Consider the following 17,519-nt stretch of genomic DNA (forward strand, 5'->3'; position numbering starts at 1 on the left):
GGAACTTCCTGCTTTGCTCCTCTCCGCGTTTTCTCCAGAGTCCCCGGTGCTCCCGAGTAGTCTGGGGAACAGAGAAAGGTCACCACCGTCCAGCTGCCCAGGAGACACAGAGCAGCCCCACCAAAGTCAGCTCACAGCTCACGGGTCACAGCTGGGGCTTGGGGACAGGTGACACCACACATGAAATTTGGGGTGAGGGGAAGATGTTCCAAACTCCAGACTGAGATTTTATCCATGAACCTGAGAGAGTTACTATCCTGTGCCTCAGCTAAAAGGTCTGGATAATGTTTGGTGCCTCTTTCCTATCCTTGACCTCGGTAAGTTATCAAAAAAAACGCTGAAAAACAGAGACAGGTTTTCCAGAAGATCCCCAGCTTCCATGATTCCTTGATGCTAAATTACTCTTGCAGCCTTTCAGCAGGAAGGTTTCTTCTCCATGGAGTGAATGATGGAAATTTGGGGCTGATCTGATCAGCAACACCTGTCCAACCTAAAATCCTACAGGATGAGGAGAGGTGGAGGGAACACCATCCCTCTGCTCCGTGCTCTGCCCAGCTGCTCTGGACTCTGGAGCTGTCAGTCACCAGGAAGTGACTTTATTCACGAATGGTTTCAATTTTGGTTTTATGTTTGGAGTGGGACCAGAGTGATCCATAACCCCACGAGCCACTCTGCTTCTCCTGCAGAGCCCTTGGAATCTCAGCCTGTTTCCCCCTCTGCCCTCCCATTGAGGGGCAGCCCTAAAGCAAAGCCAAGGAAGCTCCTTGGTGGTCAGGATCATTCCCAGGCCCGAGCCAGAGGCTGACAATGCAGTTGGTGCCCAGGAATTGCTTCTCCCACGTCCTCATTTCCCACTGGCAGGGGGAAGGAGCAGGGAGTCCAGCTGCTGTCTTCAATGGGAATCACAAGGAGGATGGAGCTGGATTCCCAGAGGTTTCCTGCTGAGGAGCAGGACACTGAGCTCCCTTGATGGGGACATCAATCCCTCCAGCAGAAGCTGAGTCAGGGCAGGTTCAGGTTGGAGATCAGGGAAAGGTTCTTCCCCCAGACGGTGCTGGGCACTGCCCAGACTCCCCAGGGAATGGGCACGGCCCCGAGGCTGCCAGAGTTCCAGGAGCGTTTGGACAGCGCTGCCAGGGATGCCCAGGGTGGCATTGTTGGGGGTCTGTGCAGGGCCAGGGGCTGATCCTGCGGGTACCTTCTAGCTCAGGATATCCTGTGATTCCAATCCCCATCGTCATTTCCGACCGCTTCGCTGCATTCGCAGCTGGTGTCACAAGATGGAGCAATTGTCCCGTTTGTCACTCCCGCCTGGGCTCCACCGGGCGCTCCTGGCCTGTCTCGGGGTGGTCTTGCTGCCTGGGTCAGTGGGTTTTCCTTTCTCGGGTCCCAGTTCCCTGTCCCAGGGGATGCCTGAATCCAAGCCTGCTCCTCAAATTCCCCAGCGGCGCCGCATTCCCTGCGCAGGCAACCTGAGAGCCAAAGGTGCACCGGGAGCACCCTGCACCAGGAGCACCCACACCCCACGGCCTGTCCCGTGCTCTGTCCCCACTCAGGGGCTCTCTGCACCCAAAAATGTCTCTGCCCACGGAACCCAGGTCTCAGCAAAACTTCTGGGTATGAACTTTGACAGTGCAGCAGTGCTTCAGATCCCCATGCCAGGATCCCATCTGGGATGCAGAGCTCCCCTTGAGAACCACACAGGTCCCAGCCTGGTGTTCTGGGGTGTGGCTGCACCTTGGAACTCTTCAGAAGCATCGTGGACAGAGGAAGAGCTGCCCTGTAGGTTTGATGGACCCCTTGAAGGCACCGGGGCAGGGAGGACATGGACAGGAAAGGTGGAGGGGAGCAGCCAGGAGGCAAGCAGGAGGATGGATCTGCCCTTGGGAAAGTTGGAGGAGCAGTGGAGGAGGTAAGCAAAGGGGTGGATTCTTGGGGAATGAAATAAAATAGGGAAAATGCCCCTTTTCCAGAATAGTGGCCCAGCTGGAGAGGTGGAGCAGTGCCAGGGAGGCATAGCACTGATGGTCTAGACATGGAAAAGTGGCTCTCTGTGCCTGTTCCTCAGGACTTCCTGTCCTTGTCCCAGCCAGGACCTCCTCAAATAAACTACTGCCATCCCAAAATGATGACTCCCTTGAACTGGAGCTGTTCCACGCCTCCAGATCTCTTCTCATTGAAAACATGTTTGGAAGAGATTGAAACGTCCCATTTTTCCACAGCCACATTTTCTTTGGGACAGCTTTTCCTTCCTGAAGCTCTCTCTGAAGGGACAACAAAACAGCCTCTTTGGAGAGACCAGTTCCAGGGGAGTCATTTGGCCTCTTGCTTCCCAAATTCTTTCATCAGGATGAGAAAGCTGAGAGAGCTTGGGGATAAATCCTTTCCCAGCAACTCCATCCGTCAGAGGCCAGGCCAGAAACTTCCCTGATCCCCACTGAAGCCAGCAGCCCCAGCCACTGCTGCAGGGACCCCACGCCCCCCACACCAAACATTTAATGGGAGTTCAGGGCCACCCAGAACAAAGCAAACAGGGTGAAGCCACAGCTGTACAAACATCTGGGTCTCCAGGATCTCTGGGACCTCTCAGCGTGTGTGTGGCGACCGAGGGAGAGCAGCTCCAGCCTCACCCCGTCCCCACTGAGGGAGCAGCTCCCAGCTCCAGTTCGTGTCCCATGGAGCTGCAGCAAAGCCTTTATTTTCCAAGTAGCCCTTGTGTTCATAAAATCATGGAATGGTTTAGGTTGGAAGGGTCCTTAAAATCACCTGGTTCCAACCCCAGACCTGGCTGTAAGTCCAGGCTCATGCCTAGATGAACCCTCTCATCCAATCCCAGGCTGGTTTGGGTGGGACGGGGCCTTCAAGCTCATCCCATTCCATCCCTGCCATGGGCAGGGACACCTTCCACTGTCCCAGGCTGCTCCAAGCCCCTTTCTTGGACACTTCCAGGGATCCAGGGGCAGCCACAGCTTCTCTGGTCACCCTGTGCCAGGCAGGGCAGGGCAGTGTCTCATCCTCTCCCTCCACGGGAGGCTGCTGCTTGCACAAGAGATGAATTTCCCCATTTCCTCACCAGTAGGGGAGCAAACGAAGTTGAACGTCCCTCACAACAAGAGCAGCATCACAAACCCCATCACCAACCCCCCCAAAAGCCCCAGCTGGTCCTTCCCAGTCCCCCAGCCGCCCCAGCTGGCCTGGCTGCTCATTCCAGGCATGTTTCTCATGGCCATCAGAGGAATGCAAAGCCCTGGGGTGCTCAGGGAGACCAGCAGCAGATCCCTGCCGAAAAGGGACAGTGGGCTGATGTCAGCAGAAACATATTTTTATCCCACATTCGAATGAAAAGGAAACAACCCAGAGGAAATGCATCAAAAAAATAAAAAGATGCCTCTTGACAATGAAAAGTCCAGCTTTGCTTTCAAGTTTTACTTTTCCCAGGACACTGCCTCCCTCCTGCCCTCAGCCAAGAGGGACAAGAGCGAGTGAGGGAGCGAGAAGCCCCTGCACACCCCACAAACAGGAAGCTCAGGCTATATAAAGACTGGGGCTGTGTCAGGAGCCAGAGCGGCAGGACACGGGATGTGACATCCAGTTGGGCCACCCGTGCCTGAAGATGGGCACGTTACCCCTTCAAGTGATGCCTTCCCACTGCCAGAGGGCAGGGTGAGGTGGGATAGTAGGAAGGAATTGTTCCCTGTGAGGGTGGAGAAGCCCTGGCACAGGTGCCCAGAGAAGGTCCCTTCAAGCCCAGAACCATCCATGGTGGATCCAACCATCCCTGCTGGAAGTCCATTCCTGCAGGACTCTCTCTGTGCCTGCAGGAATAGCAGTGAAGTGAGTTTTAAGACAACAAACCCATTCAGCACCCAGAAACTGCTCCTCCTGTCCCCCAGCCAGCTTGGCAGCGCCGGGGGGTCTCAGCCCGCCCAGGACACTGTCCCTGCCCATTCCAGAGCCGGGCTGTCTCCAGGGAATCCAGGCTCGGAGCCTCTGCGCTGCCCTGACAGCTGATGGATAGCAGAGGAAGGAGGTTCAGCAGCCCAGCCGTGCCCCCTCGCCCTCCCCTCCCCTGAACCCATCCGTTCCCATCCAGCAGCCCTGGGAAGAGCCTTTTGTTGAAGGCTCTGCCAGAGAGGTTCATTAACACCGTTTAATAACCCATTTCCTGGAAGGCAGGAGACTCCTGGGGACCGAGAGGGAGGGGAAGCAGAGAGGTAGCGATAGAGGGGAGAGGTGGCACCGCCGCGAGGGTCGTGTCTGTCACTCATAGCACCACGGGCTGCAAGCATCCCCAAAACCTCATCACCCCGGGGGGTTGGCAGTGGATGTGCCCCACCCCCCGTCTCTCCAGGCTCCCAGGAGGATGCCAAAGGCCGGGCTGAGACCCAGGAGTGCCCAGGATGCCCCACAGGGGACTCCGGAAATATTCCAGGTGTGAATCTCCAGCCATCTAGCAGCCCGAAGATGCCCCCGTGCTGTGTCCAGCTGGGATCTGCGCGGGGCTGAGCCCTGAGCAGCTCGGCTGGTCATCGCCGTCACCTCTGGATGCAGATGGGATCTCCAACCCCCGGCACCGCTCCATCCCGGCGGGGGAGGTCACATTTCTCCTCAGGGACAGCTGGAATGCCCCGGTACACCCGGGTCACTCCTCCAGGGGCACCGACTGCCTCTTCTTCACTTCATTTTCCTTCCAGGGCTGAGCTCCAGCCCAGAACCTCTCCCCCAGACCTGCGCACGGGAGTTATTTTTAGGCACCGCGGGGGCCAAGAAGAGCTTGGACCCGGCTGCAGGAAAGTGGCGCTTAGGAAGGCAGGAAGGAGCAGGAGGGTGGGTCCGAGGAGCCCTCCCTGCCTGCAGCCACCGCGGCTCCTTCTTCCGTCCCCAGCAGAGAGAGATGCCCAGGGAGAGGAGAGGAGAGGAGAGGAGAGGAGAGGAGAGGAGAGGAGAGGAGAGGAGAGGAGAGGAGAGGAGAGGAGAGGAGAGGAGAGGAGAGGAGAGGAGAGGAGAGGAGAGGAGAGGAGAGGAGAGGAGAGGAGAGGAGAGGAGAGGAGAGGAGAGGAGAGGAGAGGAGAGGAGAGGAGAGGAGAGGAGAGGAGAGGAGAGGAGAGGAGAGGAGAGGAGAGGAGAGGAGAGGAGAGGAGAGGAGAGGAGAGGAGAGGAGAGGAGAGGAGAGGAGAGGAGAGGAGAGGAGAGGAGAGGAGAGGAGAGGAGAGGAGAGGAGAGGAGAGGAGAGGAGAGGAGAGGAGAGGAGAGGAGAGGCCAGTGGCTTTTGGCCTCGGCCGCTGCCGGGAGTGGTGGGAGGTCGAGGCTGCAGGGGGAAGAGGGTTGGCTTGGAGAAGGGCTGGAAAGGGACCACTGGGGAGGCTGAGCAGCCCCGCTGCAGCTGGACAAGAGGGATGCCCCTGAATTTGCCTAATTAGCAGGCTGGAAAGGGTGTGCACCCAGAGGATGCTCCCTGTCCCCTGTTGGAGGGAGTTTTGGGGTCCCGTCCTCCCAGGTGCCCCAAAACTGCTGCCCCAGCAACGCCCAGTGCCTCTGGGATGCCTGAGCAGGCTGCCAGCCTGGGGACAGGACTGAGAGCTCTGCTCTGCTGGCACCTGGGGACATCTCCTTCAGCTGGGAAATGTGAGAGGGGAGGAGTAAAACAAAGAAAGCTTCAAGGGGCAGATGCCAGGCTTTAAGGAAAACCCTGGGAGCAAAAGGCTGCCTGATCTCAGATTGTCACCTGCAGGTTCTCTGTATGCCAGTGGGGCAATGTCCCCACTCAGAGAGGCAGCAAGAGGAGATGTTGCACCGCCCCAGCATGGCAAAGAGGGACATTTTACATGGACATGGAGTGACAGGACCTGGGGGAACAGCTTTAAGATGAAGAAGGGAAGATTTATATGGTATACTGGGAAGAAATTCCTCCCTGTGAGGGTGGGCAGGCCCTGGCCCAGGGTGCCCAGAGCAGCTGTGGCTGCCCCTGAATCCCTGGCAGTGCCCAAGGCCAGGATAGACACTGGGGCTGGGAGCAGCCTGGGACAGTGGGAGGTGTCCCTGCCATGGCAGGGGTGGGATGGGATGATTTTAAGGTCCCTTCTATGAAAAATGTGGGCAGCACCTTCCCCCCTCAGCTGGCCACTGTGGCCACAGAGCAGAGAGGACGATGAGGGGCCAACCTGATGCTGTTCATTCCTGACCCCCACCTGCCCAGGAACATGAGTCCCGTGGGGTTTGTCTGTGTTTCAGGAGGGTTGCTTCTTCCTTGCCTCACAATTTTGGGCAAGCCTGTTTGCCCCAGGTCTGGCTGCCTCCAAAATGATATGCTGTGTGCCTGACATCCCTGGAATGTTGCGTTAGGTTTATGGAATCCTGGAATCATTTAGTGTGGAAAAGACCTGTAATTATCATGTAATTTTCATGTCCAACCATTAACCACCAGTGCTGCTGGTTTAGGCAAGAAGACCTCCAGCTTTATCTCCAGATCAATTCTTCCCTGGAATAACTTCCCAGCCTCACGCTTTACCCAAGCAAACACCAAGTCTTGCTGCAGAGAAACTGTTTCTAGATTTGCACCAGTGAATTCCTTTAGCCTCATGGGTCTGGGAAAGTGCAGCTTGTTTTGGGAGAAGAGGGAAAAAGGGAAAGCAGCGGGGCCAGAGGTTTGGAAGTTCTCTCCCTGAGGCACTCCCTCTGTCCTGGCCTGCCCACAGGTGTTCCCACAGCCGCCCAGCTTTGATGGACAACTTCCTTCATGCTGAATGACACTTGGGGACCCGCCGGGCTGTGTGAGGGGTTTCGAGGACGCCTGACCCGGTCTCCACCCTGCCACACTGACAAGAATGGGCCCGTGCCCCTCCTTCATCCACCTCGGCCCTGTCGCGGAGAGGAGCCCATGAACCCTGTCCCCTGACCTGTAGGACACCAAGGGGGACGGCCGGAGCTGCGAGGCTCCGGGGATCCCCCGGGGCTCGGGGCCACCCCCAACACTCGCCGGCCCGCATTGAAGGGCGCTGGGGACGGCCCCGTCCCGCCGGCTCTCTCAAAGCCGCCTTTGTTGCGGGGCTGCCACCCGGGGCAGAGGCGTCCTGGCCTCTGGTTGCCAGGACAACGAGAGGAGGAGGAGGAGGGTGGGCTGATGGGGAGGAAGGGGAGAGGCGGCAGCAGGACGGTCTGGACAGCGCGGGCAAAAGCAAACCCCAAAAAAAGTGGCTCCTGGGGAGCTCTGCGGCTTCTGCAAGGCATCACCGGGAGGGGAGATGGCAAAGCTGAGCCCTGGACTGCTCCAAGCCCCCACTGGGTCAATTTAAAGCAGATGAAAAGGAGAAGGTTTTTGTGATGAGGGTGGGCAGGCCCTGGCACAGGGTGGCCCAGAGCTGCTGTGGCTGCCCCTGGATCCCTGGAATGTCCAAGGCCAGGTTGGAGCAGCCTGGGACAGTGGAAGGTGTCCCTGCCCATGGCAGGGGGTAAAAATTAGAAGATCTTTAAGCTCCCTTCCAACCCAAACTATTCTAGGGTTCTACCATTCCATGAAATGTATTTTTAGGCCAATATTTATGGTTTGTCCCTTCGCAGCTCCGCAGTTCCACCAGATTTCAGGGGAGTTCAAAGGTGTTTTCCTGCCTCCTCTGAGCCCTGGGTTATTTATAGCTTCAGATGTTGGCAGCCCAGCTCTCACAGACAACTGTATGGTGACCATGTGCACATGGAAATGGCTCATTCCTGGTGAGTAATTCCAGGGCCAGCCAGGATCCTGCAGAGTGATGGGGTTTGTGTACAAGAGAATCAGAAAGGAGGGGCTGGGAAGAGCAGTGAGACTCTCCTTTAGGCTCAGTATGAGAAAAAAGAAGACTGAATTTTCCAGGGAGATCTCTTACCTTTCGGGATTCTCCTCGGGGAGAACAATGCTAATCCTGCCCCATGGGCTATTTCAAGCCAGGGTGGCCTAGTTGCCAGAGCTGTCCTTGTTGATTCCAGCTCTGGGGATGCTCTTATCCTTCCATAGGTGCTCAGGAGAGGATGAATCTCACCGTGGCACAGCACCAGTGCTGCTCAAAGCCCTGACTGACCCAGATGCCTCCACAACGTGTGGTGCCAAAGCCCCTCAGATGCCCACATCCACCTCCCAAGCTCCTAAGAGGCTCCTTGTGGCTGAGACTTGGAGAAAAATGACCCAAAAATTCACTTCTGAAATACCCCTAGCATGAAAGTGGCAACCCAGGGCAGGGGTGGAGTCCTCATCTCTGGAGGGATTTGGAACTGCGTGGATATGACATGTAGGGACATGGTTTGGTGTGGCCTTGGCAATGCTGAGGGAATGGTTTAACTCTATGACCTGAGAGGGCTTTTCCAACTTCAACAATTCCATGTTTCTATGGAAAAGAACCTCCTACAGAAACCAGGACCCTTGGCTGCATTTCTGGTGTGTTGTATTTCTCCATAGAAGGTGAATATCCCATGTCGTGGGGGATTGGAGAAGGGCAAAGCAGGAATTCCAAAGTTCCAGTGAGCAGGGTCTCACATCCCAATAAATCCCTGCATTTACAGAGCTGCAGGAACGGCCAAGAACCAGGGATGTCCACATCTCCACCAGCAGGGGCTGTGTGGGGCTGTGCAGCCAGACACACGGACGGGCTCCAGTCTATCCTGGACCTGACTGGAGTCCCGGGAGTTTTCCACCCCTGCTGGAAGCTCCTGCCCACCTCACCCTCTGCATTATCTCCTGCATCTCCCTGTGCTTCCCTGCTCCAGCCAAGGGCAGGAAGAGGAGAAGGACACCACGAGCACACAGGAACTCAAAGAGAGCTGGAAAAGAGCTCTCGGGGCTGGCCAGGCTCCAGGGCAGAGAGACACAGCCCTGCTCGGGAACAGAGCCACAGAGCCCTTCACGGCCACCCTGTTTCACCCCACGGCTGCCCCGTTTCACTTCCCACTGGAGCAGAACCACTTCACCTTCCCAGTTTTTGCACTCACCCCCCCTCTCCCTTCAGCATCAGCTGCCGGCAGATGGGATTGTGGTGGATTATTTAGGGAGAACGCCCAATAACATCACAATTACTTACCATAAAAGCCTGGTGTTTCCAATAGTAGCCTAATGTTCCAGGCACCTGTCCAACAGAGCTCTCCTACCTGCCCACTGCAGGATTCGTATCCATCACGCTCCCCTACTGGCATCTCGAGGTGCCACTGCCACTCTGCCAGGCCGTGTGCAGCAGGGACAGGGGCTGGAAGACCTGTCACCCCCACAGTGTCACCCCTTGGGGTCTGCAGAGGGTTGTAAACAACAACTGGTGGGGAAGAGGCAATGCCAAACCAGGAATTCACCTGCAAATCAATACTGCCACCCCCGGAAGTGTCCAAGGCCAGGCTGGAAGGGGCTTGGAGCACCTTGGGGTAGTGGAAGGTGTCCCTGCCCATGGGGGTAGAACGAGGTGGGTTTTACGGTCCATCCCAACCCAAACCATCCTGGGGTTCCAGGATCTGCCAGGCTTTGGCGGCTGCTGCAGCTCCAGGCTGGCCTTGCCTCTCCTGCCGATGGCAGGTGACAGCAGCAGGGCCCAGTGAGCCCAGATGCCACTCTCACCTCTTGACACGGTCACCCTGATGCTGGAATGAGGCGGAAAGGGACAAGTGGTGCAGGAACAAAAGGGCTCAGAACTGTTTTTCTTGGTCAGATCCCACGAGCCCCATCAGCAACATCCGCGATGGCTTTTCCAGACCAGGCTGGGCAGCCAGATTTTGCTCAAGTGTTCCCAGGGAACAACAAAAAAAACCCCATCATGAACATGTGCCTTGCTGCACAATCGGGCTGATATAAACCCAGGATTGTCCAGTAGCAAAGTTCTTTGTGGGCTTGGGAAAGAGTGGAGGAGCAGCGGAGATGGTGTAACAGGATGTGGGCATCACATGTCCCCGGAGCAGGAGACAGCCAGAAGCACTGGCACTCACCCAGAACTCAGCTCCAATTTGTTTGCACACAGGCTTTGCTGGAAAATTGCATCCAGCCGGCCAGTTAATAAAAATCATCCTCACAGAGCTCACAGAGCTCACCGGCAGCATTTGCTGAATGAGAGATGGATGCTAAATTATTCACTCTGCGCCATCGGAGCAGCGGCGCTGGAAGAGGGAGAAAGATTTCGTGTTGTGCTGTCAGTTCTGGAGCACTTCATTCTCAGGGCTCTGAGGCTGCCATCTGCTACTAAATTCTCCACGAGGAGCGGGGTGGGGGAAAGCAGGCAGCGTTTTCAAGCACTGACTGCTCATCGTACAGCAGCTCTAGAATACATTTTCGAGCAGTCATGAGAAGGAGAAATCCAGGGGGAAGCTCAGAGTGGAAGGGATAATGTCTCACTTAGAGGATTCCACCTACACAGATGGAGGAGAAACATCTGAAGGCACAAAATGCCATCCTGCCTCTCATGTCTGCCACACCTGAGCGGTCAAGGGAGAGGCAGACATAGCACAACCTTCCGGATGTGCAATTTGCCTTCACAGCCAGAAAATTTCCCATTTCTCCAAGTACCCAGCTGCTTTCTTTGTCTACTGAGCTACTTCTCAACCCCCCCAAAATTTTCTTCAAAAATTCAGAAAAAAAAAATTAAATTAAAACCTTGATAAGGTGCTCAGCAGGCAAGTCCTTGTTCTCTGAGAGGAAATTTTGGGACATTGCTGTTGGAGACATGCATGGCCAGGTGCTATGGTAGAAGTGTTCTGGTGGAAGCGTGTGGTCACAAGGCTCTGGTTGCCTGATCCGTGTTTGGGAGCTCACCCAGCCATGCTGAGCAGTTTGTTTTATCAGGAACCAGACAGAGGAGACAAAGCAGAGCCCTGCAGGCAGAACTGGGGAGAGAGATAGAGCACCTTGGCTGGGAAGAACCCAAACAACCACAGGAAAGCCATGAACTGAAAGCTTCTTCCTTTCATGTCTTTTCCCCCCAGGCTGTGTGCCTTTCCCCCCAGCAGGACTCTGGGATCAGAGCCTGGCACTGCATACAGAGATGATGAGGGAGATGGAAAATCAGGCTTAAGTTCATCAGTCTGTGCTTTGGGCTTGAAGCATCAACATGCTCAGGAAGACAATTGCTGAGGTGTCTGCAGCCTCCCCAGCCCATCCAGGCTGTGGGAAGTTGGGTTTCCAGGGTACACAGGATGCCCTCTGTGTCCCTCCCCAGAGCTGCCAGACTGGGGCTGAGGGCTCTGGGGAAGGCTATGGTGGGTCTGCTCTGGGACACAAATGTATAAACCAGCCTCCATCCAGCAGGGAAAGCTCCACAGATTCCCTTGTCCTTCAATGCATCCCTGGCAGTCTCCCATTCCACTCCTTTAGCACAGCCTGGAGCTGAGGACCCGCATCACGAACATGACAAAAGTCAGGAGAGGGAAGGGCATGAGAGCCAGGAAACACCCTGATGGGTAAGGACTGGGACACACAGTCCCTCAGGAGCCTGTCTCTCTGGGGCCCCAAAGGAAGAGCTGGAGTTTCCTGTGTGGAATGTAGCTCAGGAGCTGGCCTTTGCAATGGGCTGTGAGGTGAGGAGAAAAGCTGGGAAAAGCAGCTGATTTTGGGAGGAGTGTGGTACCAAGGCCACAATCCTCACCAGGACGTGACCCAGGCACAGCATTCCACAAGCTTTACAGGTGAAGCTGTTGATTTTCTTATCCTTGTGCACCACATTTCCCACCTGGAGCGCCAGGCCACAGGAAGGACCCACTGATGGGAGGGGCAGAAGGTGGTTCCCTCCCCTCAGCACCTCCTCGGGAGTGCCTTGCCCACTGGATTGACCCTTTGGACACCGTGGCTCAGGGAAAAGGCTTCTGACACAAGCTTGGATTTCCAGCTGTCTTGGACCCTTCCACATCTCCCACCTCATCCTACTCTGGAGCCTGGACTGCTGATGCTGCTTCCTTCGTATTCTAGCCGCTCTCCTGGTGAAGAAGGGATGCTCCTGCACAGCCAGAGGTTCACTTTCCATCTCTCTCCCTTTCCAAAGGTGGCCCTTCTGTCCTTAAGGAACTGAGGGACATTCAACAGGAAGGTGAAACCCCACAATATTCCAGGTGGTGGAGCCCGTGGAGCTGCTCTCCAGGTGAGGCTCTCCTGCTGTCACCCCTGGGACAAGCAAGGACATTCTCCCTGTTGGTTATTCCCCAGCACATCCAACTCACCCAGCCCGCTTCTGTCCCTCAGAAGCACGGTGGGATTTCATCCCCAGCCTTGGGGGGGTGTTGGTTTTTAATTCCTGTGTATTTATTTTTGCCATTACCCAAACCATTCCAAACCCCGCTTTATCCCCGGTGCTCTTTGACCCCCGCATGTTTGACCCCCGCATGTCAGGAGTTCAATCTGGGACGTTCCACTCTTTGCCCCCACTTAATTCTTTTCGAGCTGCTTGGCCTTTGAAACCTGGTGCCATATGCCAGTCCCAAAGAGTCCTGATCAATACCAGGGGACCACGTCCCTGTGACCTTGCAACCTGCCCCAAAAAGGGCAGAGGGCAGAGCCCAGGGTTGGCCATGTTTTCATTACAGGGTTTGTTGGAGGGGGAGGGAGAGCTTTTATTTTTTGCTTTCTTTCTGTCTTTCTTTTCACAGACACGGCCCAGCTGGGACACTCCTGGCTGGCTGTCCCCTCCTCTGCCTCATTTAATGACAGCAAGTGCCAGAACCACCAAAATCAGGAGAAGCTATGAGATAAAATAGAAAAATCAGGAGCACATCTTGCTGTAAGAAAGGAATTGCTCCTGCCTGTGCCTTTCAGACAGCTGGCATGTTTGGGGGTGTGAAGTCTCACTGCAATGAAAGGACCCATCAAAGGCCCCCAAAGAGCCCTGACAGGAGTGCTCAGGGCACCTGGTTTCTCTCCCCAAAGCTCAACTCCTTGTGTGGCCAGGTTTTATTCCAAGGAAGGGGTCCTCAGTGAGGTGCAGCCCTGTCCTGCCCCAGGTGACAGAGAATGGTGGGGATCCTTCAGCCCCATGCTAGGGCTGTGTGAGCTGGGATGTCTCCAGGCCCCTCAGTTTGAAGGCCACTCTTTTTTCAGACCCAGACCTTCCCCATGCCATTTATTTTCTCCTTTTCTCTGTTTAAAAGGTACAGCACCTGCTTTCTGTCCTGGCTCCTTTCATCTTCGGAACAAGAGAACAGATGAAAAGGGAAAAGCAGGTGGTGTCTCCTTGGGACAGAAGGGCTTTGATGGGGCTGCTCCCATCAAAGATGGGAGATTTAACCCAGTTTCCCTCTGCCAGGGAGGAAAACCAGCAGTGAGGTTCAAGGCAAACCATTCCCCTGGGAATGGGCAGGGACCAGGTGTTTGCAGGATCTTCTCCATTTGCTGCTGTGGGTCCCATCCCCACAGTGCTGGCAGAGCAATGGCAGGGCCAAGCTGATGGGGCCAATGTCCCTGTCTGCATGTCACCAGGGCACCTCTTCCCCTGGGGGCACACGGCTCCCACAGGCAGAGACCCTTTCCCTTGGGAAGACGCTGTTTCCAGTGGGCAGGGATCTTGTTTCGTGCTGATATCCATAGCCAGGATAAATCTACTCCCCAGCACAAGCCCAACCCTCCAGAGGGTGCAGGACAGAGCATGGCATTGCCACAGCCACCCCTCTGCTTGCCTGAGGCCCTGGGCCCTGAGCTCATCAGCCAAATCCCTTCCAACCTCCTGCCTCAGGGAATGGTAGTGGCCCCGTGGCTACCAGAGCTCTGGGAGCATTGGGACAGCGCTGCCAGGGATGGTGGGTGGGATTGTTGGGGTGTCTGTGCAGGGCCAGCTGTTCAGTCAATGATCCCTGTGGGTCCTTCCAGCTTAGGGTATCCTATGATTCCATGATTCCAGGATGTCCCCTTGCCCAGGTCTGCAGGGGGAAGGTGTGACCCTGGCTCAGCAATGGAGAGGCCAGTGGGTGATCTGGGATTTGCTGCAGTTCTGGCTCCTGTTGATGGTTTGACCCCAGGGTTATGTTGGCAGGGCTGTGCACACCAGGCCTCTCCACATGCTCCTTTCTCCTCACCTTTTCTTCCAGCTCTCCACAGGAGCAGGACCCTTTTAGAGGAATTTTGGGGCATTTTTGAGCATAGATGTGCTGATGACTCACCCCAAATCCTAATGACCCAAAACCTGTGGGGTGAGAGCAGCACACCCTGGCGTGTCTGGGGCTGGAGAGCCAGGAAAACCCCTTCTTGCACTGGTCTGTGACCCGAGTGATGCCCAAGGACGGGAGTGATGGGGCACCTCATCCTCAACATTCCTGGTGGTGGTGGCAAGGGCGGACGATCCCCAGATGGAGGGCACTGCCATGCACCATCCAATTAACCCTTCTGGCAGCTTCCATTAAAAATAAAGGAGCCTCCAGGTCCCTGCTGGAGTGGCCTATTTTACGTGAGCATCTCCTTGGTTTTGCCTCGGCGGACGGAGTTCAGGAGGCAGTTATTTCAGGAAAGGGACGCTATAGATAACTGATCTGCCAGCCAGGTGTCATGTTCCTTCATTTATTTTCAATTACTTTGTCTCTAGAGCTCCACTGAGAATTGCCTGGTGTCAGTTCATTTGGTCACCTCCATGCCTGCCGCACCTCTCCGGAGGCGCTCTCCAGTGTGGTGTGATCTGTCTCCAGGGGAGGCTGTTACAAAAGAGCTCCGTTTCTCTTTCAGCTCCAGCTTGGACTCCAGGCCACCCCCAGCTCTGTGCCCCTGCTCAGGGTCATCAGGGGCTCTGGGAGCAGCGGTGTGAGCAGGCAGAGCAGAGAGGTGTTTGGGTGGGAGATTCCTTCTGCTCCTCAGGGTGCCATGATGGTGACAGTGCCAGCCCCTCACCTGCAAAGGTCTCCTGCACAGCCCCTTCCCAAGTGCATCTGCCTGTCCTTACGTGCAGGTGACAAGGACCTGAACCTCCTTGTCCCTTGGCTCACAGCTCTGAAGTCCATTTGCCCCCTCAGCCGCTGAAGGTTGGGCCAGTCAGAGAATCATGGAATGGGTTGAGTTGGAAGGGAGCTTGAAGATCATCTCATTCCACCCCTGCCATGGCCAGGAACACCTTCCACTTATCTCATGTTGCTCCAGCCTGGAACACTCCCAGGGATCCAGGGGAAGCCACAGCTTCTCTGGGTACCCTGTGCCAGGGCCTGCCCACCGTCAAAGGGAAGAATTCCTTCCCAATATCCCATCCATCCCTGCCCTCTAGCAGCTTAAAGGCATTCTCCTCGTCCTGTTGTTCCACGTCCTTGTGAAGAGTCCCTCTCTCCTCTCACGGTTCACCACCTTCAAAGTGGAGTGTCTTCACTCTTGGGCCCTTCTTACCTGCCTGAGCTGCTCCCCAGGTGTGATCCGAGCCATTCCTGGCGTGTCCCTGCTCCTGCTGGCACTGCTGAGCCGGCAGGGCTGGTGACAGGGGCTTGCTTGTTGTTAGCAGCAGGGCCAGCTCAGCACTGACAACAGTGGGGACCAAGAAGGGCATGATGTCATTTTCAGATCCACTGGGAAGCAGCCACGTCCGGAAAAAAAACATTTCCCCGTGAAAAAAGGGCACATTTGCTCTGGTTTCAATGAGAAAGAAATAAATAGAAAGCCTGGGAGTGACTGTCCTTAATTGATTAGTCATTTCTGCAGATGATAATTGCACATCAAAAGACTGAGATCCTACTGTACCATGCAAATGTCCTCATGGAGAGCAGCAATCCACAGGGGAAGTGGATACAGGAAATACATCCTTTAGAAGCTTCCCAGGAGGATTTGGAATTCCACATCAGGAAAACCGTTTTGTTCTAGATGTGCCTTGAAGAAATATCCGGAACCTCAGGCGCATCCGAGGAGCAGAACACGGAGAGGAAGGAGGCCAGGGAACACCCTGGTGAGGGGGTCTCCAGCCAGGGGAAAACATTCCCACTTTAGACACCAGTGGAGAGCTTTGCAGTGCTCTGCAGCTGCTGGCCCAGGGGCTGGGACTCGGCAGGACCCCAGGATGCCCCTCAGCCCCGCGGTTCGGAGCACCAGCAGCTGCCAAGGCCAAAGTGAGGTGGCAGAGGAAGGAGCCTGCCAGTGACCGGGCTAAAGTGAAAAGATGGACCTGTCATCCCTGCTGGGTGCTGGGCAGCATCCGCAGCTTAGGATTCTTGGCCATTTTGTGCACATCTGGTGTGTGCCGGCGTGCCCAGGTTGTTCCTGAGCCCAGCTGCCAGCCCGGCCCTGCTCCAGGCCCACGGGAGGATCCCGTGCTCCCCCCACATCCCCAGCGAGCTGCCAGCCCCTGTCTGGCAAAGGAGGCTTGTGAGCATGACTCAGTCAGCCTCCAAAAGCAGCAGCGAAAAACAAGAATCTGCTGTGAGCTGCATCCTGATTTTTAAGCCAATCTCGTGATGTTTTGCAGGGCCAGAGTGTGGCTCTGTGATACCCGGGCAGTGCTGAAACCCCACAGGCATTTTGGGTTTTTTGAGGGTGCAAATTGTTCTTTTTGTACACACTGGGGTCCTGGAGACCCTCCTTTCTGCAGGGAGCAAATCCCCCACTTCCCCAGGGCTGCAATCACAGCACAGGTCACCCTTCTGAGGGGGTCATTTCTTGTGGGGGATATTCCAAAGGCTCCTGGCTGCCCTTGGAGCTGCCCCCTCAACCTTGTGATGCATCCAGGGATTCCTAAACCTCACTAAGCAGCTCTGAACAGTGATGGGGCAACATAAGAATGGCCTCTGGTCTCTGCCCAGAGCGGCCTTGGCTTTGTGAGGTCAGAGGTGTGAGAGGAGAGATGCCCTCAGCCCTACCCAGAGCACGACCATGGCTGGGCAGGAAAAGGTTTCTGATGGTTGAGAAGCCATTGTGTAAATCCCTCCAGCCTGAACTCCTGTCCCCTGTTCCCTACAGCTGAGGATGACAGCAGGGAACTGGACTGGACCCTCTGCCCAGTCCCACCCAGCTCTGCACACCCAGGTTCCTACAGGCATCACCTTCAGCACGAGTCAAAACCCACCCGTGTTTAATTAATCCTCCGTCTCCTCATTAGCATCACTGAGGAAGCAGCACTGAAGATGCCCAGGGAGGCTGAATTCCCTGCTGACCCAGGGAACATCCACGAGGCAGGCTCGGATCCACTCCCCTCGGTGTCTGCAGCGCAGGGGGACAGCAGGAGCTCCTTCCCTCTTTGTAGTCAGCGCAGAGAAATCAGCACTTTCAGGGCATGAGTCATCTGACCTATTTAGCCATCTTAGGAAGAGATGAATGACTCCTTCTGAGGGCTTCTCTCTCCCTCCTGTCTAGACAGCCAAGCTCTGACTGCAAACACCTTCCCTGGTTCTCCTGAGCCTGCCAGGCACCTTCCCAGGATGCGAGGGATGCTCCACCAGGCACGGGGCTGGATCACATCTGGGCGCCCTCAGGGGGATCTGAGCTTGGCCTGACTTCGCTTGCTCCAGGCAAGGGAAGATTTCAACACCAGGAAGGTGGAAATGCACTTCTGGAACATATGGTCTGTCTGTGAGAAGGGTTTCATGGAGCTGAGCTCGCTTGGGCTGTGCTGGTCCTGGGACAGGACAGAACAGGACATTTCAGC

This window comes from Vidua macroura, chromosome 14 (genome assembly GCF_024509145.1).
Source record: "Vidua macroura isolate BioBank_ID:100142 chromosome 14, ASM2450914v1, whole genome shotgun sequence".
Taxonomy (NCBI): domain Eukaryota; kingdom Metazoa; phylum Chordata; class Aves; order Passeriformes; family Viduidae; genus Vidua; species Vidua macroura.